The following is a 12373-nucleotide window of genomic DNA, read 5'->3' as shown; positions in this document are numbered from 1 at the left end:
ACAAATTGTATTACCTCAATTCTCCAAGAGACAGGAGACAAGAAGTAAGTCCTCTGTAGTGTTACAGTGCAGTGGAAAATAAGAAACCCTTATTGTATATATCCTCCAATCTGAAAGGAAGTAGGTCCCCAGCCCTGATTGTTCCATTTCTGTGTTCTATGTCATTGAGGTGGTTTGTCCCTCTCTAGGATTTATCCCAATCACTAGAGTGCATGGGTATAAAATAGCTACCCTTTAAATATTCAATTCTAAAAATTCTTGAGAATTTAGCCCAAATTTGTTTTCCCCCAAAAAACCTTCCATAATAAGCCAAGTTACACATTATCTCTGTATTTTCTCAAAAGCTTTTGTATTTATTATCTATTGTTGTATGCATCAGTCAGGGTTCACTCAGAGAAACAGAGCAGTGGGATATATTGATATTTAAAAAAAAGAAAAAGAAATGAGCTTCCACAATCGTTGGTTATACAGTTTCTATATGGCTGTGTCTCTGTGCCTGATGTTGGATTTTTAAATGCATGGGGCAAGAAGTCAAGCGGGGGTCTATCAGGAGCAGGATTAACTCCACAAGTATGAGTCAGATATTCCAAAAGGACAGCCTGAAACCTCTGTCTGTTTTTGTTGGCTCTGACCCTGTGACATGGGTACCCTACAAAAGCGAGGGCCTTTTGTCACAGAGCTAAACACACAGATCTGATGCAGGAATCTTAAAAACTAAAGGAGAATCGAAAGAACAGAAAGAAATTGTAGGTTCAGAAGCCACTTCAGGCCAACAAGGTGTGTCAGCAGATCAGGAACAGTGTGTTTCAGTTATAAAATTGCTGATGTCTTTCTTCTGCCTTCCTAATCCTGCAAGAATCTCCCTTGTGTCCCATTCTAACAGGAAACATAAAGGGATGGGCATTCTGTAAAGGTAGGTCAATCTGGTCAGTTTGACACACTACAAAGCCATCCCACTGTATAAGAAAGCTCTCCAAAACACGGTAGCTCAAAATTATAAAAGAGTAATAGTAAATAAAATTACTGTCATTGCTCATGATTCTTTGGGTTTGTGGACAATTCTAGCCTGGGATAACTGGGCTGGAGCTGAGGGGCCTGGACATCTTTACATGTCCATGCTGTGTCCGTGCTGGAATGGCTATCAGATGGGGCTTAAAACAAACACCTGCAAGCATTCCTGAACTTTACTGTGAACATTATAGTTGATAGAGGTGTTTGTACAGTGAATCCGCAGAATAGAGAGAGTGAGTAGATCTACTGATGCCCTTGCAACCAGGTTTCTAACTCCAAGAGAAAAGATATAAAAATATGAGAGAGGAAAACTGTGAAGAATATACCAGTTTGGACTCAATTTGGAGCTACTTGGACATTCCTGTAGCAATAAGACTACTGAGCACCCAGGTCTTGATTTCTAAATATTATTTGCCATGAAAATGAATGAGGGTTCCTTAGAGAAATGGCAGATTTCAGATTTAAGGCAGGAAAAATGTAAGGTATGCCTAGGATGTATTGCTCCTGAAAGTACAGAAGACTATTGAAGACTGATAGGAACATGTTAAGTAAATAGAAACTAATTTGAAGTACAAGCCCTAGACAAATATAAAACAATTCAAAAATTAATAATAATCATAAAATTATAATTGAAATGTGACAATGCATTGAATTTAAAAATCTAGAAATTCATACACATTAAACAATGGGATGATGTGCTGGAAGAACGAAAATCTCATCTTTATAGGAGAATGACAGCTTATAAATGGGAAGGAGTCAGAGAATTGGAAAATCCTCCCACCTTGATTATGTATCACCACACTGGGATAATACATGCTCTTCTCTTTCAGACAACCTATTTACCTAAGTGATACCAGTAGCAGAAATGTATTGTAGTTTGAACCATAAGACCATTGTCCAAGGGATAGTTTTGAAAATTATCATCTGCATAAATTTATCTTAAATAGACAATTTTTTGAGCTCAGTTACCATAGCTATATTTAATCACTGGTAATACTTATCTTATGATCAATGGCTATTTTAACTGAGATGTGAAAAAGTTTTATATAATACTAGACAAATATAACCTATTATTTATAAGGACCATAAGTATCAGGTTAAGAAAGTATAAATGAAGCCTTAGTCCATAAATAAAGCTTCACAGTAGCCTGAGAACCCAAGAGAAACCAGTACAAAGTAATTAGAAGTATTTTGTGCCTTAATTCTCTTTCTCTTTCTCTCTCTCTCTCTCTCTCTCTCTCTCTCTCTCTCATCTTGATTCTTCCATTCTTAATTTCCGAATTCACATTCATAGATAGCACTGAGTTGTGCAGCATTATGAAATGTACACTTTTGGAAAAAATTGATCTGAGAATATACACAGGCAGTTCTTTCTTTCTTATTTTTTCTTTTTTCACTGTGGCAATTTCTACTCAGGCATTGTGAAATATATTAGAGAGGAAGATTCTGCTGATCTCAGGCTTTCCACAAAGGCAAAGTGGCAGTCTGCAAATCACTCGTCTCTTGCAGCCACCCAGAAGGTCCTGATTGCCAGCAGTGATAGATGAACCCGTATCCAACCTTCCATGCTCATCTCAGAGTCAAGCGTTTCTATTTCTCTTTTCTTGACCAGTGTTTGTTCCTGGTAAGGAAGTGCCGTGGCAAGAAGTTTCTTTCTTTTTTAATGCATCACGATTAGATTTAACTTTTATTTTTTAATTGATATTTAAAAATGTACATTTACATGATAGATATACATTGTTGGGGGTACATGTGATAATTTAATATATTCACATAAGCAAATCAAGATAACTGAGATATCTATCACCTCAAATATTTATATTTTCCTTATGTTAGGAACATTTAAATTATTCTCTTCAAGATATTTTGAAATATACAATAGATTAATGTTAACTATAGTCACAGTGACTTGTTATTTTTTTTCCCTTGCAATTTCTTTATTTCTGACACTTATTTGTGGTGCAGAAATATACATTGTCACTTCAATATCGATATTGGAAATTTTGAGGATCAACAATGTACCAGCAGCTAGAATATGCAATTAGGGGTAAAAAAAGGTCTCTTTGTTGTGCTTCAATATTTCAATAATAAGAGAGAGAATGAAATAATTGAGTTCAATCTGTTCCTCTCCAGTGATATGATATGAAATTGTATTTCAGGGAAACACATTACAACCATACACACTGAGTTGTTGAAAATTAATCTTCTTATTGCTAGGATTATTTGCAATGAAAAAAGAATTCCTAAACTCTGGTATTCTATTTGAAAATTTAGCTTAATGTTATCAAAACTGATCTATATGGGGACTCCTATGAAAGACAAATCAAGGAGATACACATGTCAAACTTTGTAGACTTTGACTGGCTTAGAAAATCAGAGAGAATTCTCTACTTCAGCTGCATTTTCCACATGTAATCTTGAAGGATTGGTCTTTTAAAAAATGCTTCTTTCATCATATCATTGTAATTCAAATCTTTCAGCTGGCCATTCTTGTCTTCCCATTTGATGCTAAAGTAACCTATTTGCTGCTCCACCTGAGCTATCAAAACACATCACTAGAGAATACTCTCTCCCCATACCTTCAAATGCCATTAAGCTAGTCACTTCGCTGTACCACTGATATGTCAACTGGGCTCCTATTTATAAAGTTCCTATTTATAAAGTCTAGTTTAACTGTAATAAAAAGCAACTTACTACATACCAAATATTGTACTTTAAGAATTTTAATTCGTATAACTACTCTACAAGATAGATGCTCTTATTACTGTCTTGCACAGATGAGAAAGCAGAAGTAGCCCTTGGCAGAGCTGGTATTTAAATCCAGGCTGACTGTCTTGTAGGGGCCACATCTTCACCACTATTTGTCTTTAGAAAGGCAGTCTGTGGAGAACAAAGAGTCTGGATTAGGAATGAAATTTCAGGTTATGCCACTTAGGAGCGAGTGATCTAGGACAAGAAGTTACTTTATAAAACTAAGGCTATTGTAAAAAGGAAATGATAAGTACTTCCTATCTACCTTACGGCATAATGTGAGAATCAATCAAATAATCTATGTGAAAGTGCTTTATAAAATTCAACAACCATGCAGTTTAAAATTGCCCTTGTCATTAATATTATTTGTATAATTAGCATTATTACTTTTTATGCCTCTGACAAAATGATTTTACTGAGATTCCATAGCATTTTCTCACACTGTTATTATTGCAGTCTTTATGTATCTCCCTCTTCTATAATGCATTGATTCATTTAGCATTATGCTTTTTAACCTGCCAACCACTGGATTTTACACTCTGAATAAGTTATAGTCATTAGCTTTGGATCTGGGAACTGAGGAGCTTGGAAGAAATGGACATCTAACATATAAGCAAATAGAATATGGCAAAAAATGCAAAAATCATCTTCATATTTTGGAAAAGAGAGTAGCTCTGTGTTGATAAGACTATGACTTATGACTGATGGGGCGAGATATTGAGAAGATAGAACTTCCATCAGATCAAAACAGTTTTGAGGTCAAACTATGGGGTTTCAACTTTTACTGAGAGAAATATATATTTAAGGAAAACATTTAAGTAGGCATTGCTGGATACTAGTTTTTCCCTTAAACACATTATTATACTTCCCTAAAACTCAAGGTCTTCACCTTTAAAATGGGAATGGTAATACCTCCTTTTCAGGGTTTCTCTAAGGATTAGAATCAGTGCCGCTAACCCATGTGATAGAACATAATGTGTAATTCACAATAAATCCTGGCCACTTATGATCAGGTAATATAATACTATAAATATTCTTTGAGAAAATCTAGAATAAATTATTTGTATAAATCCAGACTTTTTTTTTATTTTAAAAATGTGCTCATACTTTAGCTTCTGGGAAGGTGAATAAACGGACTTTCCCTTTTTCTATCTGCTCAGTACAAACAGATAGCTTGGTATTATATGTAAAACAAATATAAGAAGGATCTAATCGTGAAGAAGAAAAGTCAGATTAACTGTAGCTTTGAAGACCCAAGAAACAGCATAGTGATAGCTTTTCTGGATTTTTGTTTTACTGCACGTGTTCCAGACCTGAAGCTAAAAAAGTCAGGGACCCAGAAATGCAAATGGGTGTAGACAAAAAAAATAAAGCCCCTACAAAAGGCTGTTCTCTCTAGTAAAAGATAAGTGAAGGGATATCTCAGCAAGACAAAAAACTTTCACACAATAACCACTCTACTCATGCACTGCTAAAAAAAAAAAAAAAAAAAAGTGGCCCTACTCACATCTGTTCCAGCAAATGCTGAGTGGAGAGCCTAGGCTTTCACCCTTATGAATGTATAATGAGGCACCCTAAATCTCACATTCCTTCTCCTGGGTGGTGTAACAGAAGATCCAGTAGGGAGCTCTGACTTTCATCCCTTCTGGGTGATAACAATCACCCTACAGTATCAGTGGAGAACATCTGAGGAGCATGGACTTCCACCATCATACAAAAGTAACAAAGTACCTCTCATCCTACCTGTGATGACATCAGGAAAGCACTTTGTCCTACAGGTACTTGCCTGGACAGATATATCTTGTATGCATGACGTCTTACATTGCAAAAGCCATAACAATAAGTAAATATTTCCTATCTGGGATGACATGAAGGGGCCAAAAAACTGTCAGTCATGTGCAATCTACAGGTTAGGATTTAAAATCAGGGATTCAGTAATAGAAGGGAGAATATAACACCTGGGGATGCTTTCTTATAGCAGTGCTTTAAAAAATTGCTATTAAATTTATTTCACATTTTGTATTATGCACCATCATATAGTAGGCAATGTGCTAAGTACTGTGGTTATAGTTATAACCAATACAGATACACTGATGCCCTCATGAAGACTTTCAGTCTAGTTAGGATAAAGACTATTAAATGGAACAGAGAGGTGGTCAGGTACAAAGACCTGAGCATTCATTTCATCAATTGAGTTATGTGTGTTTACTGTGTGTCAGGCATGTAACCAGTACACAGATTCTGAATCCATGGTGGGAACTCCCATGACCTTTAGAGCTCCAGTACAAAGAAAAGCCTGGAAAGGATCTAGGTAGCATTGTGTGCACAGACAAGTGGCCTTAACAGTGAAAAGGAGAGGACAGGTAAGAATAAGGCACTGGGAAGATGACATCATCGCTTTTCCTGCGCAACGTTCTCTGTGCTTAATCCCATGTCTCACACCTTGGCCTTCATGTAGACTTGCAATTTGATGCTGGAGTCCATATTGGGGTGATATAGTGGAAGGCATGGGGAATAGGCAGGGGTGGTAACCTAATTTAGGGGGACTTGGTAGCCTAACAGTTCTACAAAAGTTTGGAAATAAATTAATCTGACATAAGGAGTAGTTGGCATTTATATCGAATCTAGATTTGTATTTTCTGGTGAGTCCAGGTGGAAAATTGTGTAAAATGTAAGACTTCATTGAGCAGCCAGATGCTGAATCTGAACTGAGATTTTGTGGGTCAATAAATAACCCAGACCCATAAAGTATGTGGTGGTAATGGGAAATACTATAATTTCTTTTAACAGATCAGAATACAGCTGGTTGGTTTTCCTTTTAAGAAAAGAAAAATATTTTTGTATTTTTCTTCTAAAAAAGTCAAATAGCAACATATCAGCACAATTGGAAATACTGAGCATCTTATGCTTATCAATCCAATGTCAAAACCACAGACCTTTGACTTTCTGGATCATCGATATAATGAGAGTGCAGAGTGATTTTGTTTCTCTGAGGAGCATTTTGAATCTCTGCAGGATCTAACTGTCTAGCAGGAACTTGGGGTTAACGTGAGTGCATTTGAGAGGAATGACCATCGCAATCTCAGATGAATACAAAGAGTTTAACTAATATTTTTATTTTTCTTCTTGTTTTCACAGTGGAGAGTCAAATCTCTCTCCTATTTCCTCGTCTGCAACCCCCACCTGAATCTCCATGATTTTCTTCCATTATACAATCCAGTTCGTATAACACTTTTGGACTAAGTCTTCAATATTTGGGTCCAGATAAGAGTGATATATTGCAGGTGAAAGACAAATGAGCTTATTAGGGGATAAGATGATAGTGGTAGTAATAGTACTAGTAGTACCAACAGTTGTAACAAAATAGTCATCATGATCATGTAGAATGAGCTTTAGAACAAAACTCAGTATTTCTCATTTCTAGTCCTCGATTAGCCACTAGTTGCTGCGTGATCTGGGATAAAAATAATTTTAAAAGTAATGTCTGTTTTGTTGCAGTGTGTTAATGAAAGTAAGAAGAGTCTCAAGGGGACTTTGATAAGGCTGGAAAGATAAGAAGGAAATAGAAATTTAGTGACAATGTTAGCTGTGGTGATGAGGATAATAGAAGATACACCTAATGAGCTGGTATATCCAGCTAAAGAGTTTTCCATTTAAAATCTTGACATCAGGGAAGGATACCAATTGGATATCAGACTGGGATGGGGGGAGGGGGGAGGGGATGGGTGTATGCCTACATGACGAGTGCGTTGCACACCCTCTGGGGAATGGTCATGCTTGAAGGTGCAGACCCGGGGAGGTGGGGGGGGGGGGAGAGGATGGAGGTATGACTATATGATGAGTGCCAGGCGCAGTGTCTGGAGAATGAGAACGGACGCGCCTGGGACTCTGACTCGGGGGGGATGGGCGGGACATGGACAATGTATATGACCTAAACTTATGTACCCCCATGATGAGCTGAAATAAAAAAATAAATAAATAAATAAAAAAATAAAATCTTGACAGAGTAAATTGGTTGTGTTTGCTTTTATTTTCATGTTTAGTTTTAGTTTGTATTTTTAGCCACATATGACAAGAGATGTATCGATAGAGACAAGTTTTGAAATGAACTGTTCTGTTGTTAAGTAATTAGAAATAAACATAATATGATTTATTGTGTTAGAAAATAAAACTCGATTGTCAAAAACTCTAAAAATAAAAAAAAATTGTTTCAGGATTAAGATAATCTAAAGCAAATATTGGCAAACTTTTTCTATGAAAAGCCAAAATGAAGATTTTACGGTATCAATCTATATTGTCTTTGTTACAAGTACTCAACTCTAAAATTTTAATGTGAAAGCATCTATAATAATGGAAAATTGAATGGACATGGGTATACAGTTGTCCTCCGTATTCATAGGTTCCACATCCTCAGATTCAACCAACTGTGGATTAAAAATATTTTTAAAAATTAAAAATAGCAATACAACAATAAAAAGCAATACAGATATAAAACAATACAGTATTACATCAATTTACATAACATTTACATTGTGTTATATATTATAAGTAATCTAGAGATGACTTAAAATATATGGGAGGATTTGAGTAAGTTGTATGCAAATAATATGCCATTTTATATAAAAGACTTGAGCATCTGCAAAATTTGGTATCTGCAGTATGTCCTAGAACCAATTCTCCATGGATATTAAGGGAGGACTTACATTTACAAAATTTTATTTACATAAATTTTATATAGCAGGCTGAATTTGGTCCATGGACTATAGTTTGTCACCCCCAATCTAATACAATACAGATTGTATTAGTTTCCCATGGCTACTATAACAAATAATCACAAAATTAATGGTTTTAAACAAGCCAATTTGTTACCTCACTGTTCTGGAGGTCAGGAGTCTGAAATCAGTTTTGCTAGGGTAAGAACAAGGTAGTTGGCACGTTCGAGTAGGCTCATTCATTTCTTCTGTCTTTAGTGTGTGGAAAAATAATAGAAATAAAAGAGGAGGCATAATTTTAACACGTTGATTGTTTTATCATGGGATTACCCATAGTTCCAAATTTCCATATCTCCTCTTCAGAATAGTTTTTGTAGCCACAAAAGAGTACGGTGCATTGGAAATAAATGAATCCCCCATATTCATAGGGCTGAGTGGATTGTGCCAAGATCACACTAAGTGACAGGCACCCAAATGCAATGTGACTCATGAGAGTCACAGTGCATTTTCATTTTCCACTTTTTCTTTACAGTACAAATGGAATGCCTCAGCTCTTCCTTGATTAATTACCAAAAAAGCACAATGCTTGGAAAAAAAAATTAAACACGTGATAGAAATAACATCCTTTTTAAGTCTATAGGTCCTCCAGTGAAATGAAATCTTCTTAAATGAAGGTAGTTTGTTTCAATTATTCCACGTTCTCAGCACTTAGTACAGGCGTTGGCACATTGACAGTATCTCATTATTTACTAAGATAATTCACATTCCTTATTTGGGTTCACATAGCCTAACTGTTCCAACAGAAAACAGTATAGACATATCAAAAGTCTTAAAAATGTATTCAAATGTAAGCTTAAAAATATTAGCTGTAGAGTGTAGTCTCATAGAATGAAGCCTGTCTTGAGTTCTAACAATCAAAAAAAAAAAAAAAAACTTGGCGTGCAGAAGGAGACGATCCTCTCACTCTACAGTGCATTGTTTATAGTACAATTGTCATACAATGTTAGAGAGTCAATAAATATGCATTGAGAATTTACTGCATGCAAAGGCATGTGCTAAATCCTGGGAATACAGAAATAAACAATAGGTAATAATCGAAGACCTCATAGTGCATTATTTTAGTGGGACTTTAAACTTTTAAAATGTTAACAAAATAAGGTACATAAACTAAAACTACTTTTGCAATTGGCAAATATATACTCACTGAAAAGATTCAAATCATGCTAAGTTGTCTATCCTACCCACTGATGTGCCCCTTCCAACAGATAACCTCTCTGTCTGGTTTCACATGCAAATAATTAATTATTTAATTAAAAGAGAACCAGTTGCTGTGGAGAAGAAATACCAGGTGCTTTGAACACCAAACAGGGGTACCTTACCTAAATAAGGAGATTATATTTGAGGGTTGGGTGGAGTTAGCTGGGGGAAAAGAGAAGGACGATAATTATAAACAGAGGAAATATTTGCCGAGATCCTGGGGCATTCTTAAGAAAAACTAAGTGAGATGATAGCAGAAAGAGAAAAGTAGATATGAGATCAAGAAGAGATTAAAAACAAAATAATAGCTCAGGTGCTGTAATAATTTAGTGGCCATAATTTAATCCACAAGGTCCAAATATTGCTTGACTTTGGTAAACCAGGGCATATTCATATGAGGAGATGAGTGTATGTGAAGGAGTCCAATAAGTCATGAATATAATGCACAGGTAAAAAGTCTGAGCTTGTTTAATCTGAATAAGAAAGGAGCCTGGGAAATCATTATCTATGTCTGAATTTGCATTGTCCTGGCTACTTAAAGTTATGTATGTTGGCTTGTATTTATACACAATTTGGATTTCTTTTTAGTGTTTTTACTATGTGTGACCTTTCCCATTTTTCACTTGATTTCTTTAATTTCTTCATATCAATGTAGGAAGCGATTTGTGTTAGGGATATTAATATTGTTACTGTTTTATGTGAAACAAATGTTTTCCATAGTCTATAATTTGTGTTTTGACTTTATATTAAAGTGTCATTAGCTGTGGATTTTTTTTAAATGTGGGAGGATATTTTTGTAATCAAATGTATCTGTCTTTTCTGTTACGACTTTTGAGTGTCCTATCTTATATTGGAAGGCATATATGTTTCTAAATTTTCTTCTACTATCTTTTCTCTTATTGTTTAGATTAAGGGTATGAATAAGTGTCAGCTGAGAGAAAAATTACAGGGGACACTATCCCCAGAGTTCACTGGGGACACTGACCCCAGAGTTCCCATCCTAACCCAGGAAAAATAAAGGCTACAGCTTTTATTGGATCATTTTTTTATTATTATTAAACTTTAGGGCTCTTAATAAATTCTGGATACAAGTCCATCAACAGATACAGGCTTTGCAAAAACTTTCTCCCTATATGTAGCTTTTCTTTTCATTCTAATTATAGTTGTGGGAGCAGAAATTTTAATTTTGATAAAGCATAATTAATCAGCTTTATTTTTTCTTTAGAGAATCATGCAGTTAGGATTATACCTAAGAAATCTTTGACCAATGCAAGTTTACAAACCTTTTCAACAATTTTTCTTTTAGGAGACTTATCTTTATAATTTTGGATATTATCTTTACACCTATGAACTATTTCCAATTAATTTTTAATATAATGTGGAGTTTGGATCCATATTCATTTTCAAAATATGGATATCCAATTATTCTAGCATTGTTCATTGAAAATACTGTCCTTTCTCCACTGAATTGAAAATAGTTGCCTACATGTATGAGGGAATTCTTTCTGCTTCACTGTAGTTAAAACATAGGATTGGGAGTCTGAATCAATGACTTTTAAGCCTAGCTCTAATATTTACTTTAATGAGTGTGTTCAGTGTCAAGTCACCAGACAGCTCTGTGCTTGTTACCTCATATTTAATATAAGTGGGTGTGATTAAATGGCTTCAAAGCTTCCTTTAATTGCTGAGATTTTCTCTCAACATCAGTTGATATTTTAATGGTTATTGATCCCAATTGGGCTTATCCGAACTCTAAGACAGCCATAAGTTTCCTAGCAATCAGTGGCTCTCTTTTGCTGCTTTGGCTAGGTTAGCTTGGATCATCACTTTAACAAAATTAATCATAAAAATTCAGTCCACTAGGTGGGGATTATAGACTGGCTATAACAGAAATATTTCTCTTGATATGGTGGATAAGTCTATAAATAGAAAAGAAGTGCTTTATATTTTTAACAAAATGTTTTACATCCTGAAAAATACACATCTTTTATTTAATTTCCAGTTTTAAAAATCCCAAAGGAATTGGTGTTCTACCAGAAAAGATAACACAGCCCCAAAGCCTGACAACAGTTCAGCTATTTAACCTTGTGGCAGATTCAAAGAGGTGGCAACACAGCTGTGAGAAGGTCTCACAAAGAGAACACAGCAATGATTTGCACAAAGAGAACACAGCAATGATTTGCGTGACTAAGCCTTTTATTATTGATGAGCAAAGGAGTGTAAGAAGTTGTGGAAAATAATTTGAAGAAGATATTTAACTTTTCTGGATTGCAACATAAAGTCATCAATTTGGTAACTATATATGTTGCACTTTTTCCCAGGATTTGTGATAGCAAGTTGGTGCTTATTAGACTCAAACCCTAACAATACAGAGAGGATGGAAAACAAGACAAACTCTTGGCAATGAACTGGAGAACATGTATTTTCCACCAAGTTCTGCAATAATGTCAGTGAGAGCTTGGACAGGTGGTATAGTGGAGATCCTAAGGGTTGGAAACCCAAAAATCTTAAGTATGGTCTCAAGCCCTACCATGGTCTGCCCTGAGGCAATTCATGACAACTACTTAAACCAGTTTCTCCGTCTGTAAAACAGAATAAATAAGAACTGAGAGGATTAGAAATTATTTTTTTGTGAAGCTACT

The sequence above is a fragment of the Lemur catta genome, chromosome 9 (assembly GCF_020740605.2).
Source record: "Lemur catta isolate mLemCat1 chromosome 9, mLemCat1.pri, whole genome shotgun sequence".
Lineage (NCBI taxonomy): Eukaryota > Metazoa > Chordata > Mammalia > Primates > Lemuridae > Lemur > Lemur catta.
The sequence above is the reverse complement of the archived record's forward strand: the minus strand, read 5'-3'. Positions refer to the sequence as shown.